Below are 14,290 nucleotides of genomic sequence, written 5' to 3' on the forward strand. Positions count from 1 at the left end.
CAATTACATCAAATTTAGAACTGGAAATTAATTAGACCCCTCAGGAGCCCCTTGAATGCTCTGACCCTACCAATTCACACTTGACAATGCAAATACAAACTATAAACATCTGCCCTATTAAAAACTAGGGTTTTTGTCACTTGCTTACCTCTTCCTAAGTATACCCCCAACCAAGCAGAATCCAATTACACCAAAATTCCCCTAATTTGGGGATGACACCTCTGGAGCCCCCTGATTTACTGACCCTATCCACTATCACAGGTGTTAATGGCAAATACATACATAATATCTTCCCTATAAAACTAAACTTTGTGTCACTTAATGACCAATACCCAATTATATCCATGACTGAGAAGAATCCAATTACACCATGCCTTATCAGTACCATAAATGCACTGCCTCTATCCACTCTGATAGGTGATAATGGGAACCACACACATCATATAAACATCAGCCCTATAAAAACTAGGCTTTGCGTCACTTAGTTACTACTACCTAAGCATCCCCCTGTCTGAGCACAAGCCAATGATATCAATATTAGGGCTCTAACTTTGGGATAAGACGCCACAGTAAGCCCCTTGAATGTACTGCCTCAATTCACTCTCACAGGTGATAATCCAAATACATAAATATTATAAACATATGCCCTATAAAAATTAGGCTTTCTGTCACTTAGGCCCTGATGATCGATGGTGCCACAAAGTGGTGAAATATAAAAAAAGAATCTGTTGTGATGTTGAGAAAGTTGGTGAAATATTCAAAAGGGCCGGCAGTGCTGTTTAAAGGCAGCATCATCGAGAGGTGTCTTACTATACATTTCAGTGGGTGGCAATGCTGCTCTGGCAATATTGCGACATACATCAAAGGTGTAATGTAAATGATCCCTTAAAACAGTACTGTATGACTATACAATTTACATGTGTCAAGAGCAACTCATTCCTGTTCTTACAATAGAATAGTTAAACATATTAATAATACACCTATAGGAGCTGGTGGATTGTTGGGGGTATTTTATATATATATATATATATATATATATATATATATATATATACATACATACATACATACATACATACACACACACACAGTTGTGCTCATAAATTTACATACCCTGGCAGAATTTGATTTCTTGGCCATTTTTCAGAGAATATGAATAACACAAAAACTTTTCTTTCACTCATGGTTAGTTTTTGGCTGAAGCCATTTATTATTAATCAACTGGGTTTACTCTTTTTAAATCATTCAGCGCTGCGGAATCTGTTGGCGCTCTACATATAACCGATAATAATAATCATAATGACATCAGAAACTACCCAAATGACCCTGATCAAAAGTTTACATACCCTGGTGATTTTGGCCTGATAACATGCACACAAATTGACACAAAGGGGTTTGAATGGCTATTAAAGGTAACCATCCTCATCTGTGATCTGTTTTCTTGTAATTAGTGTGTGTGTATAAACGGTCAATGAGTTTCTGGACTCCTGACAGACCCTTGCATCTTGCATCCAGTGCTGCACTGACAATTCTGAGTCATGGGGAAAGCAAAAGAATTGTCAAAGGGTCTGCGGGAAAAGGTAGTTGAACTGTATAAAACAGGAAAGGGATATAAAAAGATATCCAAGGAATTGAGAATGCAAATCAGCAGTGTTCAAACGCTAATAAAGAAGTGAAAAATGAAGGGTTCTGTTGAAACCAAACCACAGTCAGGTAGACCAACTAAAATTTCAGCCACAACTGCCAGGAAAATTGTTCGGGATGCAAAGACAAACCCACAAATAACTTCAGGTGAAATACAGGACATGTGGTGTGGCTTTTTCAAGATGCACGATAAGGATGCACTTGAAGAAAGATGGGCTGCATGGTTGAGTCACCAGAAGAATGACATTACTACGCAAATGCCACAAAGTATCCCGCTTACAATACGTCAAACAGCACAGAGACAAGCCTCAAACCTTCTGGTTTGTCATTTGGAGTGATGAGACCAAAATTTAGCTTTTTGGCCACAACCATAAACGCTACATTTGGAGAGGAGTCAACAAGGCCGAAAGGTACACCATTCCTACTGTGAAACACTGAGGTGGATCGCTGATGTTTTGGGAAAGTGTGAGCTACAAAGACACAGGAAAATTGGTCAGAATTGAAGGCAAGATGAATGCAGTATGTTATCAAACAGAACGCCTCATTTTCCACTTCTTGATTAGAGTTTGAACACTGCTGATTTTCATTCTCAATTCCTTGAATATCTTTTTTATCCCTTTCCTGTTTTATACAGTAAAACTACCTTTTTCCCACAGATCCTTGACAATTCTTTTTATTTCCCCATGACTCAGAATCCAGAAAGGTCAGCGCAGCACTGGATGAAAGATGCAAGGGTCTGTCAGGAGTCCAGAAACTCATTGACCTTTTATACACACACACTAATTACAAGCAAACAGATCACAGGTGAGGATGGTTACCTTTAATAGCCATTCAAACCCCTTTGTGTCAACTTATGTGCATGTTATCAGGCCAAAATCACCAGGGTATGTAAACTTTTGAACAGGGTCAATTGGGTAGTTTCTGTTGTCATTATGATTTAAAAAGAGTAAACACAGTTGATTGATAATGAATAGCTTCAGCCAAACACTAACCATAAGTGAGAGAAAAGTTTTTGTGTTATCATTCATATTCTCTGAAAAAACATAATTTATGTAAGAACTTACCTGATAAATTCATTTCTTTCATATTGGCAATCAAGAAACTTTTTGGTAAATTGATCCTCCAACCATGTTTCCGAAGAAACAACACTAGTTGATTCGTGTGAGATTCTGCAGTACGTAAAGACTGAGCTAGTACCAAGGAAACACCGCAATACCCTGTTCTCTGATTACAGATAGTAGGGCACCCAGAACCTTTTAAAAGATTCTTTGAGCTGTTGCTAGGCCAAATGGAAGAGCAACAAATTGGTAATGCTTGTCTAGAAAAGAGAATCTCAGAAACTGATGTTCTGGATGAATCGGAATATGAAGGTATGCATCCTGCAAGTCTATTGTGCACATATAATGTCCTCGCTGAACAAAAGGCAGAATAGTCCTTATAGTCACCATCTTGAAAGTTGGTACTCTTACATAACGATTCAAAATTTTTAGATCCAGAACTGGTCTGAATAAATTTTCTTTCTTTGATACAATGAATAGGTTTGAATAAAACCCCAAACCTTGTTCCTGAGGAGGAAATGGCATGATTACCCCTGAAGACTCCAGGTCTGAAACACACTTCAGAAAAGCCTGAGCTTTTACTGGATTTACAGGGATGCGTGAGAGAAAAAATCTTCTCACAGGAAGTCTTACTCTGAATCCTATTCGATACCCTTTAGAGACAATGCTCTGAATCCAATGATTTTGGACAGATTTTATCCAAAAATCCTTGAAAAACCTTAATCTGCCCCCTACCAGCTGAGCTGGAATGAGGGCTGCACCTTCATGCGGACTTAGGGGCTGACTTTGGTTTCCTAAGTGGCTTGGATTTATTCCAATTTGAGGAAGGCTTCCAATTGGAAGCAGATTCCTTGGGGGGAGGATTGAGTTTTTGTTCCTTATTCTGACGAAAGGAACGAAAATGGTTAGAAGCCTTAGATTTCCCCTTAGGTTTTTTATGCTGAGGCAAAAAAACTCCTTTTCCCCCAGTGATAGTTGAAATAATAGAATCCAATTGAGAACCAAATAAATTATTACCCTGGAAAGAAAGAGATAGTAATCTAGATTTAGATGTCATATCAGCATTCCAAGACTTAAGCCACAAAGCTCTTCTAGCTAATACAGCTAAAGACATGGATCTAACATCCATTTTTATAATATCAAAAGGGGCATCACAAATAAAATGATTAGCATGTTGCAGTAAGCGAATAACGCTAGATATGTCAGAATCCAATTCATGTTGCGCTAAATTTTCCAACCAGAAAGTTGATGCAGCCGCAACATCAGCCAAAGAAATAGCAGGTCTGAGAAGATGACCTGAATATAAATAGGGCTTCCTTAGCTAAGATTCAAGCTTCCTATCTAAAGGATCCTTAAAGGAAGTGCTATCTTCCATAGGAATAGTGGTACGTTTAGCAAGAGTAGAAATAGCCCCATCAACTTTGCGAAAGCTCTATAGATTTTGCTATTAAAGGATATAATTTTTTAAACCTTGAAGAAGGAATAAAATAAGTACCTGGCTTATTCCATTCCCTATAAATCCTATCAGAAATGGCCTCAGGAATGGGAAAACAGCATTTAAACGTTTATTAGACTGAACGTCAATAGGACTGGTTACCTCAATATCCAAAGTAATTAACACTTCTTTTAATAAAGAACGCATATACTCTATTTTAAATAAATAAGTAGATTTGTCAGTGTCAATGTCTGAGGAAGGATCTTCTGAATCAGATAGATCCTCATCAGAAGAGGATAAATTATTATGTTGTTCATTTGAAATTTCATCAGCTAAATGAGAAGTTTTAAAAGACCTTTTACATTTATTAGAAGGTGGAAATGCAGACAAAGCCTTCATAATAGAATCAGAAACAAATTCTTTAAAATTTACAGGTATGTCATGCACATTAGAAGTTGAAGGAACTGCAACTGGCAATGTACTATTACTGATAGAAACACTATCTGCATGTAAAAGTTTATCATGACAACTATTACAAATGACATTCGGTGGAATAATTTCTACAATTTTACAACAAATGCACTTAGCTTTGGTAGAACCAATGTCAGGCAGCAATGTTCCAGCAGAAACTTCTGAGGCAGGATCAGATTGGACATCTTGCACAATGTAAGAGAAAAAAACAACATATAAAGCAAAATTATCTATTTCCTTATATGACAGTTTCAGGAATGGGGAAAATGCAATAGCATCGGTCTCTGATAGTAAAAAAGCAAGAGGCAAACATACAAGGGGTATTGAAATAATGAAAAAGTTTGGCGCCAAGTATGACGCACAACGTAATGTAAACTCTTTTTTGGCGCCAAAAATAACTGGAATAACTGGAAATGACACACTTGCGTCACTAATGACGCCGCCATGTGAAAGGTCTCGGCGTCACGTATGACGCCGGAAATGACGAAGTTGCGTCATAAACGTATAAAACATTCTCTGAAAAAACATAATTTATGTAAGAACTTACCTGATAAATTCATTTCTTTCATATTGGCAATAGTCCATGAGCTAGTGACGTATGGGATATTCAATCCTACCAGGAGGGGCAAAGTTTCCCAAACCTCAAAATGCCTATAAATACACCCCTCACCACACCCACAATTCAGTTTTAACGAATAGCCAAGCAGTGGGGTGATAAAAAAAGGAGTAGAAAGCATCAACAAAGGAAATTTGGAAATAATTGTGCTTTATACAAAAAATCATAACCACCATAAAAAGGGTGGGCCTCATGGACTCTTGCCAATATGAAAGAAATGAATTTATCAGGTAAGTTCTTACATAAATTATGTTTTCTTTCATGTAATTGGCAAGAGTCCATGAGCTAGTGACATATGGGATATCAATACCCAAGATGTGGATCTTCCACTCAAGAGTCACTAGAGAGGGAGGGAATAAAAATAAAAACAGCCATATTCCGCTAAAAAAATTAATCCACAACCCAAAAAAATAAGTTTATTTTCATTTTGAAAGAAAAAAAACTTAAATCAAAAGCAGAAGAATCAAACTGAAACAGCTGCCTGAAGAACTTTTCTACCAAAAACTGCTTCCGAAGAAGCAAATACATCAACACGGTAGAATTTAGTAAATGTATGCAAAGAGGACCAAGTTGCCGCTTTGCAAATCTGATCAACTGAAGCTTCATTCTTAAAAGCCCACGAAGTGGAGACTGATCTAGTAGAATGAGCTTTAATTCTCTGAGGCGGGGCCTGACCCGACTCCAAATAAGCTTGATGAATCAAAAGTTTCAACCAAGAAGCCAAGGAAATAGCAGAAGCCTTCTGACCTTTCCTAGGACCAGAAAATAAAACAAATAGACTGGAAGTCTTCCTGAAATTTTTAGTAGCTTCCACATAATATTTCAAAGCTCTTACCACATCCAAAGAATGTAAGGATCTATCCAAAGAATTCTTAGGATTAGGACATAAGGAAGGAACAACAATTTCTCTACTAATATTGTTAGAATTCACAACTTTAGGTAAAAATTGAAAAGAAGTCCACAAAACTGCCTTATCCTGATGAAAAATCAGAAAAGGAGAGTCACAAGAAAGAGCAGATAACTCAGAAACTCTTCTAGCAGAAGAGATGGCCAAAAGAAACAACACTTTCCAAGAAAGTATTTTAATGTCCAAAGAATGCATAGGTTCAAATGGAGGAGCCTGTAAAGCCTTCAGAACCAAATTAAGACTCCAAGGAGGAGAGATTGATTTAATGACAAGCTTAATACGAACTAAAGCCTGTACAAAACAGTGAATATCAGGAAGTATAGCAATCTTTCTGTGAAATAAAACAGAAGGAGCAGAGAAACTGTAAAATTCTAGGAATTCTAAAAGAATGCCAGGAGAATTTATGAGAAGAACACCATGAAATGTAAGTCTTCCAAACTCTATAATAAATCTTTCTAGAAACAGATTTACGAGCTTGTAACATAGTATTAATCACTGAGTCAGAGAAACCTCTATGACTTAGAACTAAGTGTTCAATTTCCATACCTTCAAATTTAATGATTTGAGATCCTGATGGAAAAACGGACCTTGAGATAGTAGGTCCGGCCGTAACGGAAGGGGCCAAGGCGGGCAACTGGACATCCAAACCAGATCCGCATATCAAAACCTGTGTGACCATGCTGTAGCCACCAGCAACACAAAAGACTGTTCCATGATGATTTTGGAGATCACTCTTGGAAGAACTAGAGGCGGGAAGATGTAAGCAGGATGATAACACTAAGGAAGTGTCAATGCATCCACTGCTTCTGCCTGAACATCCCTGGACCTGGATAGATATCTGGGAAGTTTCTTGTTTAGATGAGAGGCCATGAGATCTATCTCTGGAAGACCCCACATCTGAACAATCTGAGAAAACACATCTGGATGGAGAGACCACTCCCCTGGATGTAAAGTCTGACGGCTGAGATAATCCGCCTCCCAATTGTCTACACCTGGGATATGCACCGCAGAGATTAGACAGGAGCTGGATTCCGCCCAAGCAAGTATCCGAGATACTTCTTTCATAGCTTGGGGACTGTGAGTCCCACCCTGATGATTGACATAAGCCACAGTTGTGATATTGTCTGTCTGAAAACAAATGAACGGTTCTCTCTTTAGCAGAGGACAGAACTGAAGAGCCCTGAGAATTGCATGGAGTTCTAAAATATTTATTGGTAATCTCGCCTCTTGAGATTTCGAAACCCCTTGTGCTGTCAGAGATCCCCAAACAGCTCCCCAACCTGAAAGACTCGCATCTGTTGAGATCACAGTCCAGGTTGGCCGAACAAAAGAAGCCCCTTGAACCAAACAATGGTGATCTATCCACCATGCCAGAGAGTGTTGTGCATTGGGATTCAAGGATATTAATTGTGATATCTTTGTATAATCCCTGCACCATTGATTCAGCATACAAAGCTGTAGAGGTCTCGTGAAAACGAGCAAAGGGGATCGCGTTGATGCTGCAGTCATGAGACCTAAAACTTCCATGCACATAGCCACTGAAGGGAATGACTCAGACTGAAGGTGCCGGCATGCTGCGACCAATTTTAAACGTCTCTTGTCTGTTAGAGACAGAGTCATGGATACTGAATCTAACTGGAAGCCTAAAAAGGTTACCCTTGTCTGAGGAATCAAGAAACTTTTTGGTAAATTGATCCTCCAACCATGTTTCCGAAGAAACAACACTAGTTGATTCGTGTGAGATTCTGCAGTACGTAAAGACTGAGCTAGTACCAAGGAAACACCGCAATACCCTGTTCTCTGATTACAGATAGTAGGGCACCCAGAACCTTTTAAAAGATTCTTTGAGCTGTTGCTAGGCCAAATGGAAGAGCAACAAATTGGTAATGCTTGTCTAGAAAAGAGAATCTCAGAAACTGATAGTGTTCTGGATGAATCGGAATATGAAGGTATGCATCCTGCAAGTCTATTGTGCACATATAATGTCCTCGCTGAACAAAAGGCAGATTAGTCCTTATAGTCACCATCTTGAAAGTTGGTACTCTTACATAAGGATTCAAAATTTTTAGATCCAGAACTGGTCTGAATAAATTTTCTTTCTTTGGTACAATGAATAGGTTTGAATAAAACCCCAAACCTTGTTCCTGAGGAGGAAATGGCATGATTACCCCTGAAGACTCCAGGTCTGAAACACACTTCAGAAAAGCCTGAGCTTTTACTGGATTTACAGGGATGCGTGAGAGAAAAAATCTTCTCACAGGAAGTCTTACTCTGAATCCTATTCGATACCCTTGAGAGACAATGCTCTGAATCCAATGATTTTGGACAGATTTTATCCAAAAATCCTTGAAAAACCTTAATCTGCCCCCTACCAGCTGAGCTGGAATGAGGGCTGCACCTTCATGCGGACTTAGGGGCTGACTTTGGTTTCCTAAGTGGCTTGGATTTATTCCAATTTGAGGAAGGCTTCCAATTGGAAGCAGATTCCTTGGGGGGAGGATTGAGTTTTTGTTCCTTATTCTGACGAAAGGAACGAAAATGGTTAGAAGCCTTAGATTTCCCCTTAGGTTTTTTATGCTGAGGCAAAAAAACTCCTTTTCCCCCAGTGATAGTTGAAATAATAGAATCCAATTGAGAACCAAATAAATTATTACCCTGGAAAGAAAGAGATAGTAATCTAGATTTAGATGTCATATCAGCATTCCAAGACTTAAGCCACAAAGCTCTTCTAGCTAATGCAGCTAAAGACATGGATCTAACATCCATTTTTATAATATCAAAAGGGGCATCACAAATAAAATGATTAGCATGTTGCAGTAAGCGAATAACGCTAGATATGTCAGAATCCAATTCATGTTGCGCTAAATTTTCCAACCAGAAAGTTGATGCAGCCGCAACATCAGCCAAAGAAATAGCAGGTCTGAGAAGATGACCTGAATATAAATAGGGCTTCCTTAGCTAAGATTCAAGCTTCCTATCTAAAGGATCCTTAAAGGAAGTGCTATCTTCCATAGGAATAGTGGTACGTTTAGCAAGAGTAGAAATAGCCCCATCAACTTTCCGAAAGCTCTATAGATTTTGCTATTAAAGGATATAATTTTTTAAACCTTGAAGAAGGAATAAAATAAGTACCTGGCTTATTCCATTCCCTATAAATCCTATCAGAAATGGCTTCAGGAATGGGAAAACAGCATTTAAACGTTTATTAGACTGAACGTCAATAGGACTGGTTACCTCAATATCCAAAGTAATTAACACTTCTTTTAATAAAGAACGCATATACTCTATTTTAAATAAATAAGTAGATTTGTCAGTGTCAATGTCTGAGGAAGGATCTTCTGAATCAGATAGATCCTCATCAGAAGAGGATAAATTATTATGTTGTTGGTCATTTGAAATTTCATCAGCTAAATGAGAAGTTTTAAAAGACCTTTTACATTTATTAGAAGGTGGAAATGCAGACAAAGCCTTCATAATAGAATCAGAAACAAATTCTTTAAAATTTACAGGTATATCATGCACATTAGAAGTTGAAGGAACTGCAACTGGCAATGTACTATTACTGATAGAAACACTATCTGCATGTAAAAGTTTATCATGACAACTATTACAAATGAGATTCGGTGGAATAATTTCTACAATTTTACAACAAATGCACTTAGCTTTGGTAGAACCAATGTCAGGCAGCAATGTTCCAGCAGAAACTTCTGAGGCAGGATCAGATTGGGACATCTTGCACAATGTAAGAGAAAAAAAACAACATATAAAGCAAAATTATCTATTTCCTTATATGACAGTTTCAGGAATGGGGAAAATGCAATAGCATCGGTCTCTGATAGTAAAAAAGCAAGAGGCAAACATACAAGGGGTATTGAAATAATGAAAAAGTTTGGCGCCAAGTATAACGCACAACATAATGTAAACTCTTTTTTGGCGCCAAAAATAACTGGAAATGACACACTTGCGTCACTAATGACGCCGCCATGTGAAAGGTCTCGGCGTCACGTATGACGCCGGAAATGACAAAGTTGCGTCATAAACGTATTTTTTCGCGCCAAAAATTTATTGCGCCAAGAATGACACAATAAAGTTTAACATTTGACGCACCCGCGGGCCTAATATCTGCAATTGCAAGAAGTAGTCAATTGAAAAAAGACTAAACCCCAGGTAAGAAATTAATTTCTTAAAATGTTTACATTCCCCAAATATGAAACTGACAGTCTGCAGAAGGAAATACATGAACCTGACTCATGGCAAATATAAGTACAATACATATATTTAGATCTTTATATAAATGCATAAAGTGCCAAACCATAGCTGAGAGTGTCTTAAGTAATGAAAACATACTTACCAAAAGACACCCATCCACATATAGCAGATAGCCAAACCAGTACTAAAACAGTTCTTAGTAGAGGTAATGGTAAATTGAGAGTATATCGTCGATCTGAAAAGTGAGGTAGGAGATGAATCTCTACGACCGATAACAGAGAACCTATGAAATAGACCCCCGTTAGGGAAGTCATCGTATTCAAATAAGTGATACTCCCTTCACGTCCCTCTGACATTCGCTGTACTCTGAGAGGAATCGGGCTTCAACAATGCTGAGAACCGCATATCAAAGTAGAAATCTTAGCACAAACTTACTTCACCACCTCCATAGGAGGCAAAGTTTGTAAAACTGAATTGTGGATGTGGTGAGGGGTGTATTTATAGGCATTTTGAGGTTTGGGAAACATTGCCCCTCCTGGTAGGATTGTATATCCCATACGTCACTAGCACATGGAATCTTGCCAATTACATGAAATAAATGAGCACAACTGTGTGTGTGTATATATATATATATATATATATATATATATTACACACACACACATTCATTGTTTAATGTATATGTATTTTATTATATAATTTTACAATATGTATGTGAACTAAACTCAATATACAGTGCCCTCCATTAAAATTGGCACCCTTGGTAAATATGAACAAAGAAAGCTGTGAAAAATTGTATTTATTTTTTAATCTTTTTGTTAAAAAAATACACAAATATACTCTTCTCTCATGGATATCAAATAATTGCAAACACAACACAGGTTTATCCAAAAAGAAAAAGAAAATCTTTGTTAAATATATGTGTGGCACATGTATTGGCACAATTTTAGTCAAAACTTTGTGCTACCTCCCTTTGCCAAGATAACAGCTCTGTATATTCTCCTATAATACCTGATGAGGTTGGAGAATACATGCCAAGGGATCTGAGATAATTCCTCCATACAGAATCTCTTCAGATCCTTCAAATTTCGAGGTTGACACATGTGGACTCTCTTCTTCAGTTCACGCCACAGGTTTTCTATGGGGTTCAAGTCAGAAGACTGGGATGGCCTTTGCAGGACCTTGATTTTGTGGTCAGTTAAACATTTTGTTGATTTTTATGCATGTTTTGGATCATTGTCCTGTTGGAAGATATCAACCACCATATTTAACTCTGGGCATGAGGTATTCTTCCTTATGGCTACCTCTTTGTGTGCATCAAACCCACCTCTGATGTTTATTGCCAAAAAGCTCTATTTTAGTTTCATCGGACCATAGAATCCGATCACATTTGAAGTTTCAGTAGTGTCTGGCAAACTCTAGATGCTTGAGTTTGTTTTTGGATGAGAGTAGAGACTTTTTTCTTGAAACCCTTCCAAACAACTTGTGGTGATGTAGGTGATGTCAGATTGTACTTTGGAGACTTTCTGAGCCCAAGACACAACTAACCTGCAATTCTCAAGCTGTGATCCTTGGAGATATTTTGGCCACTCAAACCATCCTCTTCACTTTGCAATGAGCCAATATAGACACATGCCCTCTTCCAGGTTGATTCATAACATTTCCAATTGACGGGAACTTCTTAATTATTGCCCTGATGGCAAAAATGGTAATTTTCAATGCTTTTGCTATTTTCTTATAGTCACTTCCCATTTTGTAAAGCACAACCACCTTTTTGCGCACATAGCTATATTCCTTAGTCTTACCCATTATGATGAATGACTAAGGGACTTTGGCCTATGTGAAACAGGAAGTCATGTTTGAACAATTTCCTGTTCCTAGTCACCCAGGTGTGTTAAAAAAAAAAAAATATCAATGGGAATATACTTCAAATATATTTTTCTTATATGAATTCCTAGGGGTGCCAATAATTTTGTCTCCGTTATATTTAAAAAAGATTTAATATTTTTGGATAAACCTGTGTTGTGTTTACAATTATTTGATATCCATTTGGATAATGGCGATGTGAACAAGCAACACATACAAACTAACGCCTAGATTACAAGTTTTGCAGTAAGCTGAAAAAGCAGCGTTAACAGGTCCTAACGCTGCTTTTTTACGCCCGCTGCTATTATGAGTCTTGCAGGTATAGGTGTACCGCACACTTTTTTGGCCTTATCGCAAACCTACGTAAAGTTCGTAAAGCCTTTTTTCTATGGGACTTCCATAGCGCTGGTATTACAAGTTTGTCCTGGGAGGCCAAAAAGTGAGCGGTACAGCCTCTACCGACAAGATTCCTAACGCATTTTAAAGTCAGTAGTTATGAGTTTTACACTACAACACTGTAGCATAAAACTCATAACTAAAGTGCTAAAAAGTACACTAACACCCATAAACTACCTATTAACCCCTAAACCGAGGCCCTCCCGCATCGCAAACACTATAATAAAAATGTTAACCCCTAATCTGCCGCTCCGGACATCGCCACCACTATAATAAACATATTAACCCCTAAACCGCCGCACTCCAGCCTCGCAAACACTAGTTAAATATTAACCCCTAATCTGCCGCCCCTAACATCGCCGCCACCTACATTATATTTATTAACCCCTAATCTGCTGCCTAACATCGCCAACATTTATTAACCCCTAATCTCCCCTCCCAATGTCGCCGCAACCTACCTACATTTATTAACCCCTAATCTGTCGCCCCCAACGTCGCCGCCACTATTCTAAATTTATTAACCCCTAAACCTAAGTCTAACCCTAACACCCCCTAACTTGAATATAATTTATATAAATATAAATAAAATTCATATCATTAACTAAATTATTCCTATTTAAAACTAAATACTTACCTGTAAAATAAACCCTAAACTAGCTACAATATAACTAATAGTTACATTGTAGCTAGCTTAAGGTTTATTTTTATTTTACAGGCAAGTTTGTATTTATTTTAACTAGGTAGAATAGTTACTAAATAGTTATTAACTATTTAATAACTACCTAGCTAAAATAAATACAAATTGACCTGTAAAAATAAACCTAACCTATGTTAAAATAACACCTAACACTACACTACAATTAAATAAACTCCCTAAATTACATACAATTAAATAAATTAAATAAAATTAGCTAAATCACAAAAAAAACACTAAATTACAGAAAATAAAAAACAAATTACAAGATCTTTAAACTAATTACACCTAATCTAATAGCCCTATCAAAATAAAAAAGCCCCCCCCCCCCCGAAATAAAAAAAAACCCTAGCCTAAACTAAACTACCAATAGCCCTTAAAGGGGCCTTTTGCGGGGCATTGCCTCAAAGAAATCAGCTCTTTTACCTGTAAAATAAAATACAAACAACCCCCCCAACAGTAAAACCCACCACCTACACAACCAACCCCCCAAATAAAATCCTAACTAAAAAAACCTAAGCTCCCCATTGCCCTGAAAAGGGCATTTGGATGGGCATTGCCCTTAAAAGGGCATTTAGCTCTATTGCTGCCCAAAGCCCTAACCTAAAAATAAAACCCACCCAATACACCCTTAAAAAAAACCTAACACTAACCCCCAAAGATTCACTTACCGTGAGAAGTATTCATTCAAGCGGCAAGATGTCCTCAACGAAGCCGGTAGAAGTGGTCCTCCAGACGGGCAGAAGTCTTGACCCAGACCGCATCTTCTATCTTCATCCTTCCGACGTGGAGCGGCTCCATCTTCAAGACATCCGGAGCGGAGCATCCTCTTCAATCGACGTAATTTGTTATTTTCTGTAATTTAGTGGGGTTTTTATTTGTGATTTAGCTAATTTAATTTATTTAATTGTATTTAATGGTAGTGTAGTGTTAGGTGTTGGTGTAACTTAGGTTAGGTTTAATTTTACAGGTAAATTATGTATTTATTTTAGCT

The sequence above is a fragment of the Bombina bombina genome, chromosome 5 (genome assembly GCF_027579735.1).
Source record: "Bombina bombina isolate aBomBom1 chromosome 5, aBomBom1.pri, whole genome shotgun sequence".
NCBI classification, from domain to species: Eukaryota; Metazoa; Chordata; class Amphibia; order Anura; family Bombinatoridae; genus Bombina; species Bombina bombina.